The sequence below is a fragment of the Podarcis bocagei genome (assembly GCF_964188305.1).
Source record: "Podarcis bocagei genome assembly, chromosome: W".
NCBI classification, from domain to species: domain Eukaryota; kingdom Metazoa; phylum Chordata; class Lepidosauria; order Squamata; family Lacertidae; genus Podarcis; species Podarcis bocagei.
In genome coordinates, this window is record NC_138131.1 from 19,843,209 (window position 1) to 19,858,847 (window position 15,639).

Here is a 15,639-nt window from a genome sequence, read left to right on the forward strand (position 1 = left end):
CAAGAGATGGGAGTTGGCCCCCCAACCCCATGTTGTCCTGACCCAGCCAGAGGACCTCTGTCTTTGAAGGATTTAACTTCAACTGGCTCCCACGCAGCCACCCAGCCACGGCTTCCAAGCATCTGGTCAGTGTGTCTGGGGCCGAGTCCATTGACAGATAAAGTTGGGTGTCATCAGCATATTGACGACAACTCAGCCCTAAACTCCGGACAATCTGGGCAAGGGGGCGCATAAAGATATTGAAAAGCATCTGGGAAAGGATTGTGCCCTGCGGCACTCCACACAACAAGGAGTGCCGCAGCGACAACTCCCTCCCTAGCGCCACCCTCTGTCCCCGACTTGAGATAAAGGAGCACAGCCATTGTCTGACTGTGCCCTGAATCCCCACGTTGGCAAGGCGGTGGTCCAAAAGTTTGTGATCGACCATGTCGAAGGCCGCTAACAAATCTAAAAGAATCAGCAGTCCCGGCCCGCCTCGATCCTCTTAATCGTCCTCCCAAAGCATTTTATTTTTTAAAAAACAGATTTTTATCCACCCTGGTGACAATGAAACTGAACCAGTCCTTGATCTCATTTCAGAGCCGTTGCAGCCTACCTACGGGCCCTGAGCCTGAGTCCCAACCACGCTGTTGTCCACGGCAACCTGGCATGTGTGTATTACGAACAGGGGCTGATCGATCTGGCAATCGATACCTACAAGAGGGCCATTGAGCTCCAGCCCCACTTCCCTGACGCCTACTGCAACCTGGCCAACGCGCTGAAAGAGAAAGGCAGCGTAAGAAACTGGTCCCTTTTGCCTTGGGGTGGGGGGAACATCTATATAAAAGATGTTTTATAGATGGTACTTAACACCTGCCAAAATAGCTAAAATGTATAAAACAAAAAAACTGTGCTGGAGGTGCAGTAAAGAAGAAGGGACACTTATACATTTCTGGTGGGCCTGTGAAAAAAAAATACAGAAACTTTCCTATTAGGCAGTGGTGTCCAAACTTTTTTCAAAGAGGGCCAGATTTGATGAAGTGAAGGGCCATAAGGGCCGACCAAAGTTGTTTACTTTTTTTAAGGATTGAAGTTGTTGAGCTCTTTTCTTAGGGTTTAAATTGTTGAACTTTTTTTAGGATTGAAGTTGTTTAGCTTTTTCTTAGGCTTTTACCCCATGCTGAATTGGGCAGATTAACAGAGACAATTAGGGCACAACCCAGACAAGAATTCCAAAAGGAATGGGGAAAATGCAGAGAATACTTTACCAAACAGTGCCCCAAAATATACACTTGGACTTGTTTCAATTAATTTCTACAGGAGACTTTGTGGTTTAAGTCATAATTAGGAAAAATTGTAATAATCCCATACAAAAGAAATAGTATACAAGAGGTAAATAAGGCGGCCATTTAACAGAATAAAGTCTTTTATTTTTATGTTATGTTTTCTTTGTGTAAGAGGATAGGAGTTTAATTTTGATAATTAGTCAATGGTGGTGGGTCTGTTTGTATGTATGAGTTGTTGTGGACTATGTTATAAATAAAATAAAAATTAAAAAAAGAAAATGAAACCGGTCCCTTTTGCTTTCTGTATGTCAGAGGGTTTGCTGAAAAAAGCCTTCCGGATGATGGTGACCTCGAAATTGGGCTCTTTGGGGGGGGGATTTGGGGTACAGAACCTAGAAGAAGTCCTCTTTTATTTTTTCCTTTGTCATATCGTCACATACAACTTTGCTCATACCAAGCGTCGACTCCCCTCCCCCCTCCCCCGCTCCCACTCCCTGGCTTTCTTAAGTAGTCACGATCCTCTTAGCATTTCTATATCACCCTTTAAAAATTGTCCAGTAGCACCTGATGATAATAATAATAATAATAATAATAATAATAATAATAATAATAATAATAATAATAATAATAATAATAATAATAAAATTTATACCCCGCCTATCTGGCTGGGTTTCCCCAGCCACTCTTGGCGACAAAATATTAAAATACAATAGTCCGTCAAACATTAAAAGCTTCCCTAAACAGGGCTTGCTAAACTTGGCTTCTTCTTGGTATAATTTTTTGTATGCAGGTCCACTTCTTCAGATACAAAAGCTTCTACCAAGACCAAACTGAGTTGGTCTGCAATGTGCTACTGGACAATTTATATATTTTTTATATATTTCAACTGCGTTAGACCACCACAGCTGCCTACCTGAACATATATCGCCCTATTTACCTTCTTACTCTACTTAAAACAATTTACTTTAGCATTTGTAAATCACTTTCAAAAATTAGCCTCTGGTTTTTTTAATAACAGTATATTTAAAGATCTTTTTCAATTCTTTGTAAATCATATCCCAGTAGACTTTGACTTTAGTGCACATCCACCACCTATGGACGAAATTCCCTTCCTTCTCCTTGCATTTCTAGCGTGCCTTATCTTGAGTTATATATATTTTAGCAAGTTTAGTCGGCGTCAAATACCACCTATACGTCACCTTCATTAAATTTTTAATTAGTGCTGTACATTCAATAAATTGTTTTTGCCCATAATCTTTCCCACTTATCTAATTCAATGTTATGACCAAAATCTTGAGCCCATTTAATCATAACCGACTTAACTTCTTCATCCTTTGTATGCCATTCTTATACGTTTTTGGCAATGATTTTCTTTTACTATCTAGCAACTCTGTCTCTTAATTTTGATTTAGTATGACCAAAACCATTTCCCTTACTGTCTTCTTTAAATACATCTTGAAAAAGACGGTAAGTGTGCGGGAAAGAGAGTTTGAATCGGATTAGTCTGCTCTTGTATTTATGTTCCCCTAAACCAAGCATGTCCAAAGTCCACTTTGGGGGCCTTCCACCCATCTCTCCTAGATCTCAAAATGCATTGGTTTTGTCATATTTCCTGCTATCCTGCCAAAGAATTTAAATTTTCCCAATGTTCTTTTAGACCAGGCATGTCCAAAGTCCAGTTCAGGGGCCTAATCTGGCCCTCTGGTCGATTTAATCCGGCCCTCGTGGCGGTTTATTTACTAGGGCAAAACTTCCCCCCAAAAAGCTCAAGAACTTTAATCCTAAAAAAAGGTCAGCACCTCTGAGGTCAAATCCTTAAAAAAGGCTCAACAATTGTGGGGTTTTACTGTTAATATGCTTCTTCTTAATTGCATTTCACTATTAATATACTTCTTAATTGTATTTCAGTTCAACAATGACTTTGATAAAATACATCTTTTGTGATGTGCAGAAGGCTTGAGTTACCTATGAGGTGCAACAGTTACCATATAGCATATATTCAATATAAAAAACAGCAACAATTGGTTGTTGACAAAGGACAGCTGGCATATATATATAAAAGATATTAACTGATATGCATGCCATTCCAGATATAGCTATATAATCTCTACTGTTGGTAAGAGAAGAACTTTGGAGCAGGCATTTTCAAAAAAAGAGTTTTTTATGAACCGCTCTAATACCAAGTTACCGTCAGGAGCTGAGGGGCCGTATCAAACCTCAATCCAGCCATCACATTGAGGCATCAGGCATAAGCCTGCATTTTATTAATGTTTGATCAGGACTTGTATATTAAAGAGAGAGCTTAATTTTCAAAAGTTTCATGCCTGGCAGACCAGCTGCTTAAGAAAACACTGGCAATGTTTTCCTAGACAAGGGGCCCCTTTTGATTGATAGCAGAAAACAATTCTCAAAGTCGTAAAAGCTGGAATTACAGACTGAGTAAGGACACTGACCCTACATGTTATAGAAGATAAAAAAGGCAGAGATAAACATAATTAATAGTTGGTAAATAGAAAAATAATACCAATGTGCCTCCCAGTAAAATGAGCTAGATCTTCTTTCTAAGGTTAAAGACCAAATGGAGAAGCATCTAGCTGGGAAGTCTTTTTAAAGCTGTTTCTTTCTTAAGCTGACAGAGAGTTTGAGGGCAAAGAGATAATGGGAAAAGCAGCTTGCTGAAGGGGGGGATGTAAACTGAAGAGGCTTCTTCTGAAACTGTTTTAAACTGAGTTCTTTTTTTTCTTTCTCTCTCTACTTTAAAAAGGCCTTATTCCTTTTAAGAGGCTATCTGTGTTGTGTATTAAATATATTGTCTTAAATGTAATTATGCAAAGGAACAAATGCTAGATTCTTATTTCATATAGTTGTAAAGAGTTGTATTTTATCCTGGAATTAAGTCAGCCAGCAGCCTAGCCCTCTTGCCAGACAGGAAGACGCCATCCGAGCTATCCTGATATATTAGTTGTCAGACATTTGTTTGGAAACCTTCAAATGAAGGAGATCTTTCAATGTTGATGTGAAACTCAAGATCCTTGACATATGTTTAAGATAAAAATTTAAGATTAACCATTTGTTTTAGAAGGCAATAGGGCAAGGAGGGCAAGAGGTGAGCTGGTAATTAAGATTCCTTGTTGAGACACATGTAAGATATATTACTACTTATTTGTCATTTATAGATGTAACAATATATAGCTCTTTGTGTTCCATATAAGGACAGGAGGATATGGGTGTATCTTTTTGTGATTGGTTCTAGCAATCAGCCAATAGGAAATCCAACCAGGCTGATTGGACAGAGGCAGCCAAAGGAGGAGTAAAGGGGGCTGGATTAAGGGAATATAAGGGCTGGCCATAATGGCAGGAGGCCAGGCCAGAGCTTGGTAACCATATACCACTGTGCCTCTCATTTATTTGTCTGACAAATAAATAATTATTTTAATTTCTCTATTGCTGCGTTGAATATTTCATTCCAGCTAAGCGTTAACCACAAGCAGGGTGCTACATTTTATGGTGCTCCTGTGACTCGGATAAGTGGTCTGCTGGAACGCAGCCCCTTCGCCCTATTGGGCAGGGTACAAGAGAGAGGATCTCTAAACTGCTTACCCAGCGCGCACTGGTAAATTTTTCCAGGGGGAACGCAGAAGTCTCGTCTGTCTGATACCCTGCTCACTGGCGGCGACGGACCGGGGGGAAACGGAACCAACCAAGGGTAAGTGCACAAAGGGATTTTTGGCCCTCCAATTAACTGGGAGGAAGAGAAGTCTTGATCAAACTTCTGCGTCTCAGTAAGTGGGAACTGAGTACGCTAGGTGGTTGGGTACATCAGGTGGTGATCTGGTGTAGGGAAAAGGAAAGTTGGGAGGTAGTGTGTGGTGAAGTATCTAGCGCATTGTATGTGTGAGAAAGTACAGAGCAATCTGTAGCTGACCTGAGTGTGGAGTGGGCAGTACTTCGGTTCCTGGTAAGGCGACTTCACCAGGCAAGGAAACCCACGAAGCGTGTGTGTGAGTGACTGAGTGGATACTTCACAGGGCCATACAATGGGAGTTGGGGGTTCAAAAGGGGAAAATACACCTCTTGAATGTATGTTAAATAATTTTAAGAAAGCCTTCTCAGGGGCATATGGAGTCAAAATGACGCCAGAGCGCCTGAGAACGTTATGTGAATTAGAGTGGCCGAAGCAAAATACTGAATGGCCATCTCAAGGAACCTTTGATATAAATTTAGTAAGCAAACTTTGGTCTAACATCGCCAAAGAAATTGGAGGGTGCCCAGAACAATTTTCATATATAGATTCCTGGCTGAGCACATTAAATAAAAATCCTCCATGGATAAGGGAATGCAAAGTCCAACGATGCAAATTATTGGCTGTAAAAGCCGAAGCTAGGAAAGGAATCTTGCCAAATAAACTCAAACCCATTTTTGAGGGACCAGAGGAAGAGCTGCTTCCACCTCCACCCTATGCTCCACATCGAAGGGAGCCTAATCCAAACACTCCACCAGTTGTAACCCCAAGGCAAGAAAGTGGAATGAATAATGGGGCTGGAGTCACAGAACTTGATTCCTTGATAGATTATGAAAAATATCTTCAGGAGGCATTGGAGTCCTATAATGAAGCCCAAGCAGAAGTGGTTATTCCATTTGTGAGTCCCAGTAGAACTCCATCTACAGTCTCTTTTAGTGGAACAACTGATTGCCTACCCCAAACTCCTGTACATCCAAGTCCTAGAGAATTATTACAGAAGTTACAGGGAGACCTTAATCGGTCAGCAAGCAATACAGCCAGGCGTATAAGGCTGCTAAAAGAACGCCTTGGGACAAATACCATCCCCTATGATTTGAGGCCCCTAGAGCAAAGCGAAGAGAAAGATCACGTAGTAGCCCCTCTCAGAAGAGTATTTGATGCACTTGAGGAGCCTGTGCTGGTTAACGGGCAACTCGGACCACGGCCACCTCGAACTTCGACCCTGCAATATATTCCATTCACGACTACAGATCTGATGAATTGGAAAACACACACCCCATCTTTTGCAGAAAAACCTCAGGCTATGATGGACTTGGTGACTTCAATAATAAATACTCATAGTCCTACTTGGACAGATTGCCGCCAGCTCCTGAATACTCTGTTCACCACTGAGGAAAGGAGAGACATAATTGAAAAGGCACAGATATATTTGCGTGAGCAGGCCAGAGTGGGAAATATTTTTAATATTGACCGTCATCTCCAAGACAACTTTCCCTTGGAAGATCCTAATTGGGATCCAAACAATGCAATTCATCTGGCCAGACTTACCACCTATCGCCAGACGCTTGTGCAAGGTATCCGCAGGGCATGCCAGAAGCCCACTAATATGTCTAAAGTCTCAGAAGTAGAACAGAAACCAAATGAGAGTCCAGGAGACTTTTTAGAGAGGCTGCAAGAAGCCTATCGTATATGGACTCCTTTTGACCCTGAAGCCCCTGAAAACAGCAGAATGATTACTGCTACATTTGTGGCCCAGTGCGCTTCTGACATTCGTAAGAAAATTCAGAAATCAGAAGGATGGGAAGGGATGCTGATGAGCCAAATTATGGCCATTGCACGCCGAGTTTATCGGAATAGGGATGAGGCTGAGAAACAAGAGAAGAAGAAGTGGCAGAAGGAAAAGATGGTAATGCTAGCCACAGCAGTGAAGCAAGACTACCGCCCCTTAAATGGAGGAAGAGGGCGGGGAAGGAATCCACCACTGGGAAGGAATCAATGTGCAAATTGCAAGAAGGAGGGTCATTGGAAGCGGGAATGTCCTGAACCCCTGAGGTTGGAAGAAGTACGCCCAGGCCCAGGCCCAGGCCCAGGCTCCGGCCCAAGAAACCAGGGACGGGGACGGGGAATGATCCGAGATGGAAGATATCAGAGACCTGGACAAGGACGGAGTAGGGACAATGTCATTGGACTGGCAGAGGAGGATTTTACCCAAGACTAGGAAAGACCGGACTCCATAAAGTTAGGCTTCCAGGAGCCCACGGTCACGATTCAATTAGGAAGCCATTTAATAGACTTTATGATTGATACTGGGGCTGAATACTCAGTACTCCCAGAACTATTGCAGAAAAAGGCATCCAAAAGTGTAGTCATTAAAAGTGCCACTGGTCAGTCAGCTAAGAGGTCTTTCCTCCAACCTTTGGAATGCCAGATTGGGGGACATCGTTTAACCCATCAGTTTTTGTATATACTCATGGAACTTTGGAGTGTCAGGCATAGCCCTACTGGCTTTAGCCCAAACGTAGCAGAGTTTTCCTGCACAGCGAAGAAGCTAGTTGCGGCAGTAATGACTAGTCAGCTAGACTCAGAATAACTATTTACAGGATTTATTAAAAGGAAAAATAAAAACCAGCAGAGTTTCTGCATACAAATAAAAGCAAAATAAACCCTCTCTTTCTCTCTCTCAAAACCATACACAGCACTTCTAACTCCTAACACACCTCACACCAAACTGAGCTAACAATCCCTTGATAACAGAGTTGAGTGCTGCTCGTTAACCAATCAGAGCGAGTAGTTTCTAGGTCAAGCAGACCTGGGCTTTCTGCCAAGAGTAAATTGACTCCAGCTTGAGTTAATTGGAGAAGCTAGAATCTGCAAGTTTCCCACGAGAACCAATTAATAGAAACTGAACACCCCCTCACAGATTCTGCTGAACAATTAACATCAAATACACCTATGTAGGAGATCATTTTTCCAGCAAACCTAAACCCTTGCACATTTGCTTGTTCTTTATCTTTGCCAATGGTTTAGTTAACACATCTGCTACATTTTCTTCACTTGATACATAAGTACAGGTGATTACATTGTCTTGTACACAGCAACGTACATTTTGGTATTTTACAGAGATATGTTTTGAACGCGATTTGAAACCCTCTGTTTTACTTAATGTTATACAAGCTTGATTATCAATGTAAACTTGTACTGGTTCTCCACAATTTACATTTAAATCTGCCATCAAATGCTTGAAATAAATCACCTCGTTGCACAATTCACTCAATGCGGCGTACTCTGATTCCGTTGATGACACACTTACAACGTCTTGCTTGCGTGACCGCCAGCTGATTAAAGCTCCACCGACCATTATGACTAGTCCTGTGACAGATTTTCTATCTGGCAAATTTCCCCAGTCACTATCACAGTAGCAACTCAACATTTCATCCTCTGAAGAATTTAATTGTAACATATAGCCAATTGTCTGTTTGAGGTACCTCAGAACTTGTTTTACCCCTTTCCAGGCATTTAGTGTGGGTTTTGAGACCAATCTACTTAATATGCCTACTGCATAGCTAATATCAGGTCTGGACCACTGTGCTAGATACAATAAACTTCCAATTACAGAGTGATATACATCAGGATGTTCAAATTCAGGACTCTCATCTATATGAAGTGTTTTTATGAAACCTGGATCCATAGGCACCGCTGCCCCTTTGCAATCCTGCATCCTGTATGTAGTCAGTAGTTGTTTAACTTTGTTCTGCTGACTAATTAGGCAGCTGCCATCTTGGGCCCAGCACACTTCCAACCCTAGATATGTCCTAACCGGGCCTAAGTCTTTCACTTTGAACTTACTGGACAATTGCTTGGCAAATCTTTTAGTTTGTTTATCTGTTTTACAGGCATACAATACATCATCTACATAAATCAGACAAAACTCTTGATCACTGCCTGTACCACGTACATAAACACAATTGTCAGCTGTACTCTGCTTGAAACCAAATGACACTAAGGCCTCATGGAAACATCTGTTCCAAGATCTTGCAGCCTGTTTGAGACCGTATAGAGCTTTGTTTAATTTTAACACTCTATTGGAACCTGTCTCATAACCAGGCGGTTCGGCTAGATACAGGTCTTCTGATATTGATGCATGTAAATATGCAGTCTGGATATCAAAATGGTTTAACAGGAGTTTTCTCTTTGCTCCAAGCGTTAAAATCAGCCTTACACTGTCCCCCTTAGCAGTAGGGGAAAAAGTCTCGTCATAATCTTTTCCAGGCCTCTGAGAATATCCTTGAGCCACTAAACGAGCTTTGTATTTGTACTCTCCTGTCACCAGAGGTTTAAGTTTGTACACCCACCTGCAGCCTACAATCTTTGCCCCCTCAGGCGCTGCTACTGGTGTAAAAACCTTATGCTCATTCAGAGAGGACATCTCTTCCTCCATTGCCTGTTTCCAGCGCTCTGCCTCCTCTTTTGGTAACTTTAACACCTCCTGAAAACTCTTGGGTTCTGCACTTACACTAAACACATTTGCAGTATCAGGAGAAAAACGCACCGGAGGCACTCCTTTGTTTTGTCTTTTAGATCTTCTGGGAGAAATTTTTTCTTCTGACCCACTTTCCTCCTCAGAACTACGACCTCTCTTTTGTTGCTTAGCAACTGGTCTCTGGCTAACTCCACTTTCTTGAGAGCTCTTATCTGAACTTTCCTCCCCCTCAGACTCTGACTCTCTGTGTCTACCTTCAGAGTCATGGAGCTCTTGGGAAGGTTCAAACCAAACCTCAGTATTGGCATGTAGTCTCTCCCAGCCACTATGTTCACAAAAACTGGCATTCCTGGAGATCACAATGCCATTTGTCCCTTCAGCAAAGCGGAAACCTTTTCCCAACTCCTGGTAACCCACAAACACTAACTGTTTGGTCTTAGGATCTCCCTTCTTTCTCATTTGTTTCGGAATTAATACCCAGGCTTTTGATCCAAACACATGCAAATGGTCAATTTTAGGTTTTTTCTGAAACAATTTAAAGTACGGGGTTGTACCTATTGTTTGATGAAAGAGCCTATTTTGGAGATAACACGCGGTGAGCATGCTCTCCCCCCAATAAGACATGGGTAAATCAGCATCATCAAGCATGGCAAACATCATATCTTGTAAAGATCTGTTTTTTCGCTCTGCAACGCCATTCTCCTCTGGGGAAAAAACGTTCGTTTTCCTATGCCCAATGCCACGCTTTTGTAACCAATCTCTAAAGGCATTTGACATAAATTCGCCACCTCTGTCCGTCTGAATCCTTTTGAGCTTAATGGACAGAAATCTTTCCACAGATGCCACCCAGCCTTTAAACTTAGTGAACACGTCACCCTTATTTTTCATGGGAAAAACCCAAGAATAACGTGTGGCGTCATCCACAATTGTTAGTGAAAAACGCGATCCACCCCTGCTTACAGCAAATGGACCAATTACGTCCATGTGAACCAGCTGTAGCGGTGACTCACTAACTCTGTCACTTCTGGGGTAAGAGACTCTGTGGGTTTTAACCTTTTTACAAACGTTACAATCAAGGTACTTGTTACAACTCTTTAAATTACCCCCATCAGCCAATTCAGACATTTTTAGTACACTTTTCCAGCAAGCATGCCCCATTTTCCTATGCAACAAGTGCACACAGTTGTCATGTATAGCTTTGTTATTCACTGCAGGCTGAGATTTACTGACTACTGCTGCAACTTGAGATCCTGCTTTAAGCCAAAACAAGCCTCCCTCTGACTTAGCAGTGCCTAAAATCTCACCAGCCTTCTTAATAATGCAACTGTCTCCTTCAAAATACACTTTAAACCCAGCCTTTAGCAAACAATCTACAGACATCAGATTGCTCCTTAATGAAGGCACACAAAGTACATTTTGCAGGCATTCACGAAGACAAGGAACAAAAACTGCACCCCCTGAAATCACTTCGGAAGTACTTCCGTCTGCTAGAGCCACCTGGCTGCGCTGTGCTGAGTTCTTGGAAACAAACAAGTCATCTGAATTCACGATGTGGCGAGACGCTCCCGAATCGACCACCCAGACCGCTTGTTTCTCATCAGCAATCTTGACCTCGCCGGTCACCAGCTGAGCCGACTGTTTACGTTTGAAGAATTTCTTTTTACGCTGCTGCTGCTGATCTCGTCTCTGCTCCTGCACCGGCAACTGAGACTTGACCAACTCCGGACATTGTCGTTTTAGATGCGCTGAAGACCCACATCGGAAACAACGCCTAACAGCAAACGCTGACTCCTCACCGGTACGCTGCTTTTGCTTCACCTCTGGCACGGCATGAGAACTCCCTCCAAACCGCCCACCTGTAGAAGCCTCTGCAGCCAACGACCTTTCTTGCCTCTTCTGCCATTCTTCAATCAAACGCCCAGTAACGTAACTGACTGATAAATCACGCTCCTGTATGCCTTCTAGAGACAAAACTAAATTATCCCAGCTTTCCGGGAGAGAACTCAAAATAATAGCCACCTTCTCCTGCTGGTCTAACGCACAGTCTCTTTCCTGTAGCGCAGAAAACTTTAACTGTAAACTGTGTAGGTGTTCCTGCATTGTAACCCCAGGCTGTAACATTGCCTTGTACAATGCCTTGCGAATGAACAGCTTGGAAACCGCTGTCTCACGCACATGGAGTTCTTTAAGTGCTTGCCACACACCTCTAGCTGTCTTGATTCCCCTCACATACGGCAACTGGGAATCTTCCAGCCCCAAGACAATTGTGGCCCTTGCTCTTTGGTCTTTATCAAGGTCTTCATCATCAGGCTTCGCAGGAAACTTACTCACCACTTGCCAGAGACGATCCCTCTGCAGCACTGCCTGCATGCGTTCCGACCACAGCAAGTAATTGGAGTCATTCAGACGCTCAAAAGCCATCTGACCTGGTTGTGAGGCCATCTTGAGAGCGATGTCCCTGGAACCCGGAACCAGCTACTCACGACCACCGAGAGAGAAAACAGGAACCACAGCACCCAGCACTCACACGCTGCAGCTGTTGTCCTTGCGTCCGCTGCGTCACCAGCTCACCACGGTCAGGAACCAGCCAGAGAACAACAACTTCTGGAACTACTGGAACCAACGCCGTTGATGCTGACACCACCGCAACTCAGGCTGGCAGCACAATGCCCATAACCTCATGGAACTTTGGAGTGTCAGGCATAGCCCTACTGGCTTTAGCCCAAACGTAGCAGAGTTTTCCTGCACAGCGAAGAAGCTAGTTGCGGCAGTAATGACTAGTCAGCTAGACTCAGAATAACTATTTACAGGATTTATTAAAAGGAAAAATAAAAACCAGCAGAGTTTCTGCATACAAATAAAAGCAAAATAAACCCTCTCTACACCTCACACCAAACTGAGCTAACAATCCCTTGATAACAGAGTTGAGTGCTGCTCGTTAACCAATCAGAGCGAGTAGTTTCTAGGTCAAGCAGACCTGGGCTTTCTGCCAAGAGTAAATTGACTCCAGCTTGAGTTAATTGGAGAAGCTAGAATCTGCAAGTTTCCCACGAGAACCAATTAATAGAAACTGAACATATACCTGAGTGTCCAATACCTCTCTTAGGTAGAGATATGCTGTCCAAATTGCAGGCCCAAATCACCTTCACTCCTCGAGGTCCAGAAATGAAACTGCCATCAAAGGCAGCAGGAATAATTTCCCTCTCAGTACCTAAGGAACAATCATGGCGCCTAATGTCAGCCCTGCAAGTCCAACCCACATTGGATACAGAATTAAACAAGCTCCTCCGAACCCTACAGGTGCCACCAGGAGTATGGGCCGAAAATAGCCCACCAGGAATGGCCAAGAATATAGCTCCAATTGTAGTAACCTTAAAACCTATGGCTACCCCTGTATCTGTAAAGCAATATCCTTTACCCCGGCGAGCAGCAGAGGGCATCCAGAAACATTTGGACCGCCTATTAAAATATGGTCTGCTTAAGCCCTGCCAATCAGAATGGAACACACCCCTTTTGCCTGTTCGAAAACCTGGGACAGATGAATACAGGCCAGTGCAGGACTTGAGGCTCGTAAACCAGGCTATCGAGACCTTGCACCCAAATGTACCAAACCCATACACCCTGCTGAGTTTGATCCCACCAGAAGCAACATTTTTTACTGTATTGGACTTGAAAGATGCATTCTTCTGTTGCCGGCTGGCACCACAGAGCCAACCTATATTTGCCTTCCAGTGGGAAGACCCTTTGACAGGAACAAAAGGCCAGCTAACCTGGACAAGATTGCCCCAGGGATTCAAAAATTCCCCAACTTTATTTGGCACTGCCTTGGCGAAGGATCTAACAAGTTACCCCTCAATACCTGGAGAAAAGGTGGTTCTGCAATATGTAGATGACCTTATACTAGCAGCAAAGGATTTTGATACCTGTAAAGAAGGTACAGAGGAACTGCTCCACTTGCTCTGGGAAGCTGGCTACCGAGTTTCCCAGAAAAAGGCACAGTTATGTTTAGAAAAGGTCAAATATTTGGGCTTTGACATCTCACACCAACAACGAGCATTGAGGCCAGAGAGGAAAGAAGCTATTTGCCTTATCAAGGAACCTACCACAAGGAAACAACTCAGAGGATTCCTGGGAACAGCAGGGTTTTGTAGACTATGGATACCTGATTTCAGCAGTCTGGCCAAACCCTTACATGAAAGCACTCGAGGTGCAGAAAAGGACCCATTCGTATGGGGACCTGAGCAGCAACAAGCCTTTTTAGTTATCAAACAACGACTTATGGAGGCCCCAGCCCTTGGACTGCCTAATTCGGAAAAACCCTTTCAGCTGTATGTACATGAACAGAATGGGATTGCAGCGGCAGTCCTGACCCAGAGATTAGGAAGTTGGAACCGTCCAGTAGCTTATTTGTCAAAACAATTGGACTCAGTAGCAAAAGGATGGCCTCCATGCCTAAGGGCAGTAGCGGCCACTGCAAGCCTTGTCAAAGAAGCTGATAAATTTACCTTCGGCCAGACGATGTATGTGAATGTACCTCATGCTGTTCTGACACTCATGGAATATAAGGGTAGTTATTGGCTAACGAACCCAAGGATGGCTAGGTACCAAGGCCTATTGTGTGAAAATCCCAGGATTCATCTACGAGTAGTGAATATGCTCAATCCAGCGACTTTGCTGCCCCTACCAGAGGTAGATGATGAAGAATCACATGATTGTCTCCAAATAATGGATGAAGTTTATTCCAGTAGACCCGATCTGAAAGATGAACCATTGAAAAATCCAGATGTTGTATATTATACTGATGGTAGCAGTTACCTGCATGAAGGTGCCAGACGAGCAGGATATGCTGTGGTCACCAATGAGGAAGTTGTGGAAGCTGAAGCTTTGCCTGCTGGCACCTCAGCACAAAAAGCTGAACTTATAGGTTTAACTAGAGCTCTGCAATTGGCAGCCGGATGTAAGGCAAACATCTATACTGATTCTAAATATGCCTTCTTAACCCTGCATGCACATGGTGCTCTATGGAAAGAAAGAGGTTTAATAGGAGCCCACGGGAAGGCCTTGAAATATGGACCTGAAGTAGAAATCCTGTTAGAAGCAGTATGGGCTCCAGAACAGATTGCTGTAATGCACTGCAAAGGTCATGGACGAGGAAGGGATCCAATAACCAGAGGAAATCATGCTGCTGACAAAGCAGCCCGAGAGGCAGCCCAAAAGCCTGTGGGAGGATTTATAGCAGCCCTCATACCAGAGGTAGTTCCAGAAGAAGTTAAACCTCACTATACCCCAGAAGAGAGGAAGTGGGCTGAACAGGAAGGAGCAGTTGTGAAGGATGGTTGGATGATCCTGCCAGACAATAGGATTTATGTACCTCATCATCTAGCAGGCACAATTGTAAGAAATTATCATGAATCTACTCACCTTGGCGGTACTGCAACCAGAGAGAGTCTCAGTCGGAAGTTGTATATTATTAACCTATCACAATTAGCAACTTGCATTTCACAGAAATGTGTTCTTTGTGCTAAAAACAATCCCAGGCAGGGACCGGTACAACCTCCTGGAATCCAACATGTGGGATATGTCCCCATGGAAAGCCTAATTGTGGACTTCACAGAGCTGGTCCCTTCTAAGGGATTCAAGTATCTCCTTGTGTTTGTAGATACTCTTACCGGATGGGTTGAAGCTTTTCCCACCCGAACTGAAAAGGCACGAGAGGTAACTAAGAGACTCCTGACTGAATTGATCCCGAGGTTTGGGTTACCTAGATGCATTGGAAGTGACAATGGGCCAGCGTTCATTGATCAAGTAGTACAAGAAGTATGTCGAGTCCTACAAGTGAAATGGAGACTGCATGCAGCCTATAGGCCTCAGAGTTCAGGGAAAACTGAAAGAATGAATCGGACTCTGAAAACCCAATTGGCAAAGTTAACCCAGGAAACGGGATTGGGATGGGTAGATGTGTTACCCATAACACTGTTTCGTGTTCGGTGTGCACCCACAAAAAGACTTAAGTTGTCACCTTTTGAGCTCCTGTATGGGAGACCGCCCTCCTTTGTTCAGGATATTTCAGCTGATCTTAAACAAATAGGAGACCATGTGACACAGGGACAAGTGCAATCTCTCTCCCGTGTTTTTGTTTCTCTTAACAGGTG

General features: G+C 43.5%; 1 long non-coding RNA gene and 1 pseudogene across 2 annotated transcripts in view; one reads left to right on the forward strand and one right to left on the reverse strand.

The window, feature by feature from the left end:
• Positions 1–15,639, reverse strand: part of LOC308577863 — a 494,647-nt gene that overhangs the window by 174,047 nt on the left and 304,961 nt on the right. The window lies entirely within an intron of this gene.
• LOC308578053 overlaps positions 1–15,639 on the forward strand; it is a 51,527-nt pseudogene that overhangs the window by 20,630 nt on the left and 15,258 nt on the right. The window contains exon 3 of the transcript XR_014013529.1: positions 580–775. The product of XR_014013529.1 is annotated as an uncharacterized misc_RNA (transcript). The remainder of the gene's footprint in view (positions 1–579; positions 776–15,639) is intronic.